Source organism: Drosophila miranda (assembly GCF_003369915.1).
Source record: "Drosophila miranda strain MSH22 chromosome Y unlocalized genomic scaffold, D.miranda_PacBio2.1 Contig_Y3_pilon, whole genome shotgun sequence".
In the NCBI taxonomy this organism is placed as follows: domain Eukaryota; kingdom Metazoa; phylum Arthropoda; class Insecta; order Diptera; family Drosophilidae; genus Drosophila; species Drosophila miranda.
The window spans coordinates 248,672-261,084 of NW_022881625.1; the positions used below are offsets into that span (position 1 = coordinate 248,672).

At 50.2% G+C, this 12,413-nt stretch overlaps 1 long non-coding RNA gene across 1 annotated transcript; it reads right to left on the reverse strand.

The window, feature by feature from the left end:
- Positions 1–3,689: 3,689 nt before the first annotated feature.
- LOC117194336 lies at positions 3,690–4,116 on the reverse strand. Its single transcript, XR_004474800.1, has 3 exons — positions 4,076–4,116; positions 3,865–4,002; positions 3,690–3,799 (listed from the first exon to the last, which is right to left on the reverse strand). It is a non-coding gene; the product is annotated as an uncharacterized LOC117194336 (long non-coding RNA).
- Positions 4,117–12,413: the final 8,297 nt, after the last annotated feature.

The window sequence follows — 12,413 nt, forward strand, 5'->3', positions numbered from 1 at the left end:
TGACGCTGCCGCCTGACTATGGCCGTGACGTCACGCCACTCCAAACATACAGCTGCCATTTCCAACGACGACGCAGATGCTGGCGCCTGTTGCCGCTCCACTGGGTCGCACCCGTCTCTCATGCCAATTATGTGAGGGCGGGATGGCCTGGTGTTGAGCCGCCGGACGCCAGCAAATCCTGCAAAAGAAGAAGGAGAATCAGGAGAGAGGCTGCCAATAAACACATATACTCACCTGCAAACGCCTCTCACGCCAACACAAACCAGACAAGGGTCGCCAGCAACAGCATCCAAACGCCGACAAGTACCTGCAAATAAACACAAATTAAAATCACACGCCAAAGCAAACACCTCCTCAACTGGGTGGCCGGACCACCAGCCACTCAAAACGCCGTTACAAATTGACGACGAACGTGGCCGAGGAGGCCAGGCCAATTCTACTGACAACGCATCCTGGGTGGCCGGACCAGCAGCCACTCGGATGCGGCCAACAACAATACAATCGACAACGTATCCTGGTGGCCGGACCAGCAGCCACTTGGATGCGGGAAATATCACGATTCGTTGGCATCACTTTTCGTTGCCAATGCCAACACACTGGACAATGCATCTTCGGGTGGCCGGACCAGTGCCACTCGGTCTGCTGCACCAAACCAACAGACAGATGCAACGTGGGCGGCCGGACCAGAGCCGCTCGCCATCAACACCATCATTGCCCACGATGCACGCCAATACTCACAACCAGCCAGCCAATAAACAACACACAGGGGGACAACAGAGCCGGCCGGTATACGGCGTAATGTTCGCATTGCGTTTGTTATGCCGGCCGGTGCTTCGTTGTAGTTGTCCTCCTATTAGAAATAAAATAAATATAATTAATATGTTTATATGTTGTACATGTATGTATGTCAATTATCGTTTATTTTACCTCGTCTGCATCAATGTATTTGTTGTAGATGTCAATCCTGTTGTTTCTGTAGTTTTTGCATGTCCGTAGATAGTTTGTCCATAGTTTTAGTACTTGCCTGTGATATTAGGAATAAGTTTTTGTAAATTAATGTAGTTTTCTGTAGATAATTGTATATTTTTCGTAGTTTTCTAATTAGTTTTACCTTCTTACTCTTCTTCCCAACCTATCTGCCATTCCCATAATTCCCCTTGACACGTGGTATTACCAAAAATACCACGCAAATACCAGACTATGACCGATAACACACCAAAAAGCCATTTCAAATTTAAAATGCATTTATCAATACCCAGTGTGTTATCGGTCGCAAATTCGGCAATTTATGCCCAGCCAATTCCTCCCCACCCCCTACCCACTTCAAATGCCACTAAATGCCAAATGCGGTTGAGCAGGAGCAAAATTAACACTGCCAACCTCCGCCACTCTGCCAAACGCCCCAATAAAGCCATTTCAACCGCCCATATGATGCTATGCGGTCGACTCTTCGGAGCGTCACGCGCCCGGATCGAAAGATCCGGAAGTTTACAGTATCCGGGCGGTTATACGGGAGCAGGCATTTATCCCCCCCCCCCCCCCCATCCTATCCCATCCCCCAACAACAGAGCAGCCACTACACACAGCACAAACATAAGACACTGGCCGCTAACCAACGACAACGACAACACACACAGCCACTAAAACAAACGGCTATTCCAATTCTCCATTGCCTACTTATCGGTGCTGCTGCCCTCGGACCACTTTCATCTCACTCAATATTGGGGTGAGTGAAAGTGGAACCGGGGGTGAGAGCACCGGTAAATGACGATCGGCGATCGGGTCAGTCGAGTTGAGGGGGAGAGTATGGGAGTTGGCGGACATGTGAGAGTACCACCATGAACCTCGTCCGCCACTCTCATCTCGTCCACCCGCTCGAGAGGTCGCGATCGTCGGACGTGCCAAAACCGTTTCGTGTCGTTTTTTCGTGTCGTTTTTTCGTGTCGCCGTTTTTCCGTTGTCTTGGTGTTGTGCTTTGTTTTCATTTTTGTGGTGTCTGTCGTGTGCCGTGCCGTGCCCCCGCTCCCTCCACTCGACAAACTTTCTGCTCCCCAATAAATGTGATTAATTTTAAACGCCAATAAATAACATTAAGTTATAAAAACACAAGCCTAGCGGGAGACAAACTGTGTAAAGAGACAGAAAGTGCCAATAAATACATTAAACACAAACACACACACACAAGAGACTTTTCAGTAAGGGAAAACAACAAACAGACAGCAACTCGCCAATACACAAACTAACAACAACTATGACGAGAGGAATGGCCAGACGAGGGTCAACCAGACGCCACAGCGACGGCGGCAGAGCGGCCCGCAGAGGCGCCCTAGCAGCAGCAGCAGCAGCCAACAACACCAACACCAACATCGCCAATAGCAGCAGCAACAGCAGAGCCCTCGGCGCAGGCGCCAACACCAACGCCCCAGCCAATGCAGAGCGCCGACGCCACAGCGACGGTGGCTGCATCAGCAGCAGCAATAACAACGCCAACACAGACTGCACCGATCGTGAGTACGCAGACGCCGCCAATACACACACAGACACAGCCATTCCCGCCACTTGCATTGCCCTTCCCCCCTTCCCTTCATAATAATGACGCCAATACAAATACACCTGCCACTACCAACACCAACACCACCACCGCCATCATCATCACAAACACCCCTGCCACTACCACCGACGATGACATCCGGCACGGCGAATTCGGGCATCAGCCCAGCCAGGAACGTGGCTTGAGGATCCTCATCCGAGGACTCTCCCACTCCATGCCGCCGGATTGGATTCGCAGCAGTATGCTGAACGAGGGGTACACGGTTCGGTTTGTGAGGGTGATCACCGATCGATTTGACCGCAGCCGCCAATTCAACCTCTTCGAGGCTGAGATCGCCCCCAAACCGGACCGTGGCCAATGCGGGGTGTTAAAGCTGCGACGCCTGGGTGGGAGGCCCGTCACGGTTGAGAGACTTGGAGTCTCCCGTGACCCTGCCCAGTGCCATCGATGTCAGGTGTTTGGCCACACCCGCGCATACTGTAGACGAGCTGCTGTCTGCATGAAATGCGCGGGTGGACACCTGACGACGGAGTGCAGCAAGCCGAGGAACGTCGCTCCCAAGTGCGCCAACTGCCAGGGCCAGCACATCAGTGCCTACAAGGGTTGCCCATCCTACAAGGCAGCCAGGCAGAGGCTCGTGGCCCACAGGGTCGCCAGGGAGGAGGAGCGTCGCAGACAGCAGCCAACAGCACACAGCCACATCCACAGCCACATCCACAGCCACTCCATAATCCGCAGCAGCAACGCCAACACCAACCGGATCGGCAGCATCGGCAGCAGCATCGGTATGGCGACCAACATCCCCAGCCATCGACCAGGGGGCGCCAACACCAGAGGGTCCAGCCGATGCAGCCGATCGCGAATGATGCTCCGACGCCACGCCAACACCAGCAGCAGCAGCGGCCAGACGCCCAGTGCGATGGCAGCTGCGCTCAAAACCTGCAATTATACGTACAGCGTATAACAGAGTTGGAAAGGAGGATCGAACAGATGGCAGAGCAACTCACCAAATTGGCTGCAGCAACAGCAGCAGCAGTTCCAATAGCCGCCAATACAGCAGCAGCAGTAGCCATATCGGACGGTGAGCCGGATATGGACATGGACGACGACAGCCAATGGACCGATGAAGGGCCTTATGAGGACCTACGTAGGTTCCTAAATGGACAATCCAGTGACGACTTCGAAAGCGACGGATTATACGGCGTCTACTGATTGCGACAAATAGCAGAAGTTTAATGCCAATGCCACCTTAAAATAGACAATAATTAAACACAATTAACAACAACCTGCAAATGACCATTAAACATACTCACCTGCTATTAAACTGACAGAGCTGCCCCTCCAGCAGCTGCCTCGCCACTCCTGCAATTCTCTCGAGGCATAATGGGCGAAATTTGGAGGCCTCATCAGCAGCACTACCGCCAATCCAACAAAAGTCCAGAGGCCAGCCACTAAAACACAAAGAAAAACAGTCAATTCACGCCAACACGAAAAACTGCCAAAACACAAGAAATTCACTCTCACCTGCCAATCACCAGACAGAGCTGACCAACAAGAAGCTGCCTCGCCATCAACATCATAAATTTTCTGCCAAAGGGGCGGAAAAGGAGGCCTCTTCTGATGACGCTGCCGCCTGACCATGGCCGTGACGTCACGCCACTCCGAACCAACAGCTGCCAATTCCAACGACGACGCAGATGCTGGCGCCTGTTGCTGCTCCACTGGGTTACACCCGTCTCTCATGCCAATTATGTGAGGGCGGGATGGCCTGGTGTTGAGCCGCCGGACGCCAACAAATCCTGCAAAAGGAAGAAGAAACAGGAGGGAGAAACAGACTGCCAAAACACAAAATACTCACCTGCTGTTTTACGCCAACACAAACCAGACAAGGGTCGCCACAAATAACATCCAAACGCCGACAGTACCTGCAAATAAACACGAATTAAAATCAAAGCCAAAACAAACACCTCCTCATCTGGGTGGCCGGACCAGCAGCCATTCAAAACGCAACTACAAACCGACGATGAACGTGGCCGAGGAGGCCAGGCCAATACTACTGACAACGCATCCTGGGTGGCCGGACCAGAGCCACTCGAGGCCAGACGAGGGTCGAACAGACGCCACAGCGACGGCGGCAGAGCGGCCCGCAGAGGCGCCCTAGCAGCAGCAGCAGCAGCCAACAACACCAACACCAACACCGCCAATAGCAGCCGCAGCAGCAGAGCCCTCGGCGCAGGCGCCAATACCAACGCCCCAGCCAATGCAGAGCGCCGACGCCACAGCCACCCAGCGAGTGAGTACCCAGCCATTGCCATGGCCGATATATCCACGGCCACAGCCACTCCCCCCTCGAGCCCCATCACATCAGCAGCAACAGCAGCGCCAATACCAACTGCAAATCCCGCAACCCTGCCAAATCACAAAATCCCGCCAAACACAAAGGGAAAGGCCGAAAAGACGCCACTTTTCACTTAACGGGAGAGGGAGAAGACGGAGGAGAGCCGGCAAGCCGACGCGCAAGAGCGGAGCGCCAAAGCGGCCAACGGGCAGCCACACACACACACACGACCGGATCGAACCTGTTGCGAGTTGAACCTGGTTCGAGCTCGAGCAGCGGGTCGATCCGGGCCAATGCTGAGCCTGCACAAATGCCGTCAATCCCACCAACACCAAAACGACGCCGCGCCCTCATCGACAGTGGGAGCGAAGATGAGGATGAGGGTGAGAGGAAGCAGGCCAGACGACGGGGCCGCCATCACCAGCAGCGGCAGCAGCGGCCGCCAATTGGGAAGCCGAAGAAAAAAAGGCAGACAATGGAGGAACTAGAGGCTATTGTCCAGGAGCAGCTGAGGCAGCACGAGTTGAGGGAGCAACAGCAGAAGCAGCAGAAACGGACGGCACATGCAGCCAACACCAACACAGTTGCCGATCCTGCCACTCTGCCGCAATCAACGCAGCCAACACATGCCCCTGCCCCTGCCCCTGCCCCTGCCACTACTATAATTGCCAATAGCCAGACCCACAGCCATCACCAACATCGACAACAGCCAATACATAGACAATCACCAGCCATTCACACAGATAATACCACAATTAACAATAGAGATAATAATGACGCCAATACAAATACAAATACACCCGCCAATACAAACACCAACACCACCACCGCCATCACCATCACAAACACCCCTGCCACTACCACCGACGATGACATCCGGCACGGCGAATTCGGGCATCAGCCCAGCCAGGAACGTGGCTTGAGGATCCTCATCCGAGGACTCTCCCACTCCACGCCGCCGGATTGGATTCGCAGCAGCATGCTGAATGAGGGGTTCACGGTTCGGTTTGTAAGGGTGATCACCGATCGATTTGATCGCAGCCGCCAATTCAACCTCTTCGAGGCTGATATCGCCCCCAAACCGGACCGTGGCCAATGCGGGGTGTTGAAGCTGCGACGCCTGGGTGGGAGGCCCATCACGGTTGAGAGACTTGGAGTCTCCCGTGACCCTGCCCAGTGCCATCGATGCCAGGTGTTTGGCCACACCCGCGCATACTGTAGACGAGCTGCTGTCTGCATGAAATGCGCGGGTGGACATCTGACGACGGAGTGCAGCAAGCCAAGGAACGTTGCTCACAAGTGCGCCAACTGCCAGGGCGCCCACATCAGCGCCTACAAGGGCTGCAGCGCCTACAAGACAGCCAGGCAGCGGCTCCTGGCCCACAGGCTCGCCAGGGAGGAGGAGCATCGACGGCAGCAGCAGCAGCCAACACAACACCGACAACAGCCAATCCAACGCCGCCAGCAGCAGCCACATCCACAGCCACTCCATAACCCGCAGCAGCAACGCCAACACCAACCGGGTCGGCAGCATCGGCAACAGCATCGGTATGGCGACCATCATCCCCAGCCATCGACCAGGGGGCGCCAACACCAGAGGGTCCAGCCGATGCAACCGATCGCGAATGATGCCCCGACGCCACGCCAACACCAGCAGCAGCAGCGGCCAGCAGCTCAGTGCGATGGCAGCTGTGCCAAACACCTAAAAGAGAGCGCCATTAAACTCAAAATGCTGGAGGAAAGGTTGGCAGCAATGGCCACGCTGATCGCAAACCTGACAGAGGCTAGAGGCGGGGGCTTGGCAGCCATGCCGCCACTACAGACAACACCACCTACACACCCGCCGCCACCACAACCAGCCGCCAATACAGCAGCAGCAGTAGCCATATCGGACAGTGAGCCGGATATGGACATGGACGACGACAGCCAATGGACCGACGAAGAGCCTTACGATGACCTACGTAGGTTCCTAAATGGACAATCCAGTGGCGACTTTGAAAGCGACGGATTATACGGCGTCTACTGATTGCGCCAAATAGCAGAAGTTTAATGGCAATAAAACCTAAAAAATAGACAAAATTAAACACATTTAACAACAATCTGCAAATGACAATTAAACATACTCACCTGCTATTAAACTGACAGAGCTGCCCCTCCAGCAGCTGCCTCGCCACTCCTGCAACTCTCTTGAGGCATAATGGGCGAAATTTGGAGACCTCGTCAGAAGCACTACCGTCAATTCCAACAGAAGTCCAGAGGTGTAGTGGTCGCTTGTCGGGCGGATAGGAAAGCATAATTGTGTTCTTCGCCTGAAAGTATGCCCGATGGTATTTGTACAATTTATATATTTATGTATATAATATATATATAAATATATTTATATATGTTATATTATTTATACAAGTATATATCACACCTCACCGAGATACTTATTAATTATTAAGTTTAGTCCCCATAGTTAGTGTATAGTTAGGTTGGCTTAATTTCTTGTTGTGGTGTTACATGTTAAATGTTCCTGGTCGTGTGAGGGCTAGCGCCATCTAGGGTTGACATTAAGAATATGCTTAAAAACGAACAAAAAATCTCCCCACCATGTCCATAACCATTCAAGGTGAATGGCGAAGGATCGTGCAAAGGCAGATCCGGAGAACAAAATTTTTGTTGGTCAGTAGATCCGCCCAAATCTTTCTTTCTCCTCGTGGCCGTACAGTTGCGCGGTGAGAAAAAAAAATAATAAAAATAAAATTAAACCGCCGTAAATAACCGTGGTGTGAAACCAAAGTGCACTCGATCGGGAAAAAAGAACCCAAGAAAGCAGATTGGGCTCTAATCGAAAACGTGAGTACCGGCCTTCGACAGTGCTAGGAGCCTCGAAGTTAGATTTTCCGACTTTTTCTGTAGTTTCCGCTTGGAGGTGAGCAGCCCCAACACAAAAAAAAAAAAAAAAACACCTGGAGAAAGAAGGAATTAGCACCTCAACCCCATCCCCCTATTTTCGCAGTGCCAGTTCCAACCGGGTAAATATGTGCATGGAGTAACTGTTAGAAAAAGTAGCCTGATCAGTATTTTCAAATTCCACATTAGAATCGGCACTTAGTTTGGGAATTATCCAAAAGCTGGAGCCCGAGCTTTAAGCCCCCGCACTACGAACCAGCTGATCCACCAAGTCGCGGGCAGTGAACTTTGGCTGCGCGAGACGAAGACAGCCGCCTGAACGGGCTTAGTGCGGCGAAATGGCGTAATCGTTTCGCATTCAAAACCGGGCCAAGAAACGGAAACCGGTGCTTGCAGTCATTTAAGCCGCTTAAATGTTCCTACCGGGCGGGAAAAAATAGTGCACCACGTGTGTACATAACCTCCCGGCGACCCCTAGTGGTATCGCCTCTCTTGTTCTTCTCGTGATTCGGCGTAGCTGTTCCAAACGTTTATTTCAAGTGCAGTGGAGGCCAGCGTTTGTCTTATGTGCACGTTAGTGTCATTATGTAGGCTGAATGAAAACTGTAAGAGATGTGCTCACATACATATGTGTACACCGTCCACTGAAAGCCACTGAGGCCAGTAAGATCCCACCGTGACTCGCATTCCCTTGAACCTTGCAGTCCGTTGATATGTCTGTTTTTGTGTAGTTGGATATACTTAGTGTTAATTGTAACAGAAAAAACGAGGGGGAACGTTGTGAGTTGCTGCGTACACCGCAACTCTACAGTTATACCCGATACTAAGTCAGTATGGCTCTCCTGCGGCAGACGCCGCTAATATTGAACCACACGACAAAGAGTGCGTGCGAGAGAGACAGAAAATCAGTCTGAGCGTGACGTCGGGCGCTGCGTGGCCACTGCAAATTGATTTCTTGCTTTTGGCTACAAAAATGATCCGATCTGATCCAGATTCAGCAATCTGATAGATATAGTCATTATCTATGATTCTGCGTTTTTAGTTTTCTCGAATGTGCAATATTGTGGATGCAACAGATTTTCGTCCTTTGTGGGGGCGAAAGGGGGTTGGGCGAAAGTCTGAGATATACGTTTTATAGTGAGATCTAACAGAAGTGCGGATACCAAATTTGGTTACTCTAGCCTTAACAGTGTCTGAGATTTGTGGATTCGTGTGGCGAAATTTGGACACGAAACGGTCAAGGTCCGATATCACAGGAGTGTGGATACCAAATTTGGTTGCTCTGGATCTTATAGGTTCTGAGATCCTTGAACTCATATTTTGCAATTGGCAAAGCCGACCATGAAACCTGTGTGTTAGAGAGAGACATATCGAGAAAGAATGAAATTGTTTTCTTGATTCTGGCTATAATAATTATACGATCTGGTTGAGATTTTACACTCTAAAGCATATAGTCATCGTCTACGATTCTGCGTTTTTGGTTTTATCGTATCTTTAAAAATGTGGATGCCACAGATTTTCGTTCTTTGTGGGGTCGGAAGTGGGCGGGGCAAAGTTTTGAAATATTTTTGTAGCAGTGACATACCACAGACGTCTGGATCCAAAACATCGTTGCTCTAGCTCTTATAGTCTTTGAGCACTAGGCGCTGAAGGGGACGGACGGACGGACGGACGGACGGACGGACGGACGGACGGACGGACGGACGGACAGACGGACAGACAGACAGGGCTCAATCGACTCGGCTATTGATGCTGATCAAGAATATATATACTTTATGGGGTCGGAAACGATTCCTTCTGGACGTAACACACATCCACTTTTACCACAAATCTAATATACCCCAATACTCATTTTGAGTATCGGGTATTAAAACCCACCAACACATGGAAAGTTTGAAAATGCATTTGATAAAAGCTTAAAAGTTTGAGCTTAAAAGCGTCCGCTCGGCCGGGTCCCCTCCGCGAGCTTATGCCGTGCAGCACGCGCTGTACGATTTTGTTTTTGGTTTGCAGGTAAAAGTTTAATGCACCCACACACAGCCACACGCCCAGCTACGAAAGATCTTTCGCCGCGGGAACACAAAGAAAAACTGAGTGAGCTTTATAATATACCAACAACATTACATTTTATTGCCTCCCAAAATTCCGCGAGCGTGGCAAAAGCTTCGTTCTTTTTTGCTAGAGCTGTTTGTCGGTCGTTGACCTCACACTTTTAAAGTAGTCACAGCTGATTGGCCTTCTGCCTTTACAATACGCTTGGTAGAACGAATAGTATGTCCAACTACTCCCTGAAGCCGATGTGCTGGGACATGTGTACCTATATTGCGCTATAGTATTATCTTTCTATCTAAGAAAAAATCATTAGTTTATATCGCACTATAAAATATCATATATGCACTTATAACTATTTACACTTATCGTATTTATTTATCTAAATATTCCTAGTAATAATAGCTTTATCTCTTGTGACGCTTTTCGTTCCTCCTTTTGTCCATTTAGCCTTGTCTTGGAGTTCTCGGTTAGTGTTTCTTTTTTCTTGTAACATGAATATAGTATCTGAATATAGTTTCTAATAAAATGATTGTTAAGATGAATATGTGCTAGACGTTACCGCATTTGGGGGAACCATGCCGCTCGTGAGCGAAATAGGATGACCAATACCGGACACTCCAGGGATCCTGATATTATTCTTGGCTCTTTCAGGATCATGGTAGGGTGGGCGTGGCACGACTCCGTGCCAGCAAAACAGAGATGTCCGCCGCGGTGGTAGATCCCTACTCCTTCTCTGCACTATCTTTGCCCCACTATACTTTCCGTACCCCTAACGATCCTTTCCTTGTCTGTCCCCCTCCCATTACCAAAAAGAGTACGCGAATTTTAATAAAATAATACCAGCAGGAGCGAAGCAACCTAACTGGAGGGTTACCCCAAAGAACCCATCCCCATTTCCGACCAGAGATCAGCCGTGGAAGCGAGCGCGTACTCCTTCTCAGTTAGCCGACCACCAGCTTCATCGTGCGAAGATTCTCTTCGTTACTCGTTACAGTAATAATTATTTTATTTGGCGCCCAACGTGGGGCCGAAAGGCTTGAAGGTCAGGGTTGACGTAATTGTAAACGTTACAAAGCGGAGTTACATTAACTTATATGGTTGTGTGTGACCCCAGCCAAACTTGACCCCGAAGCAGAAAAATTGTTGAGAAAGTCCATAACACCTGCGAGCAGTGCATAGTCATGCACTGGCCTAAGACTTTTGTTCCCTGTTTCCCACCCCCCTTCCTTAAAGCCTTCCTTTTGTCCTGGGAGTGGAGCCTATGATGGTGGATGCTTATTAGTTTCCGATAACGTTTAGCCCGCATCGGAGTATGATCCATAACCCTTGCTCGATGGTAAGCTGCTCTGGAATCGATAATAGCTTCACCATAGCTTTATTGCCGAGCAGTATATGCCATAGCAGTGAAATCTAGATGGATTCACTGGTATGTGGAAGTTGGCTGGACACAGGGTTATTAGTGGAGTAAATCTACGACCTGCCGCTATACAGAAGCATATTAGTGAATACATTTGCCCGTATCCCTTGGAAATTGACAGGTACCTTGGGTAGCTTTGGTTCAGTTGTCGCCGGAGTCAGCTAGAAGAATCAAAATTATTTTTTGTTGCCGCTCAACTCGAATTGGGGTTATTAGGGTGCCTCCGTCTTTTGTTTCTCTCTCTACTTTCTAGTGATTGGTCTATTCGTGCGCCGATTTATACAGCAGGTTATCGCCGGCCGAACGTGGTACCCCTGGTGCTGGTGCGTTTCTTCGTGCTACGCTTCCGGCCCGGACCGATAATGGCTGCGGAAAAGGTATAGGTCGTAGCACGCAGAGACTATTACAAACTCCCCGTAACCGCTTCGGTAATGTTTCCTCGATGGGCGGCTGACGAACACCGTCGTGATCCTGGTAGGGGCACGCGGGCAAGAACGTCTTCCGTCCCTATGTTTAGGCGTTCGCCGCAGACAGGAAGTGGCCTAGAGCTACTACTTGGGTCACTATTGCCGAAGATACCTTTTCTTTATTTCCCCCTTTTTCGCTCTACCACGCAGAGTTATTGGCAACCTTTCGGAGGGAAAGGGTTGCATGGTTTCCCCCAAAATCTCTCTATCAAAGATCGTTTTTTTTGCTTTCCCCGTTATTATTGTTTCTTTTTTTGTTAATATTTGTCTGAACTAGATTTATAGGAACGTGCTTAAAGCTAGTTAATATATAGGATAACTTTACAATGCCGGTAGACCGAAGCCCGGATTATAGGATTCAGCCAAAAGAGAGCGAAACCTTTTGCTGTGTATGCACGCAAGAAGTCGAATACCCAGGCCAACTATTAGCTACCAGCTGTAACCATTATTTCCATCACACCTGCTTTAGTGCACGTTCAGGAAATAAGAAAGTCTGTCCAGTGTGCAGAACTGCGCTGAGCAATTCGACCCTTAATTTGGCAGAAGAACTAGAAGCAGCTCAAGCCTCAGGCAACCAACCAGGGGCAGTTGCAGTGACCAGATCCCGTTCGAAAACACTTAAATCACAGCAAAACCAATTATCCGCTGCCAATATGCAGAGTGGGGTCCGAAGTGTTAGCCAACCCGAAGGGC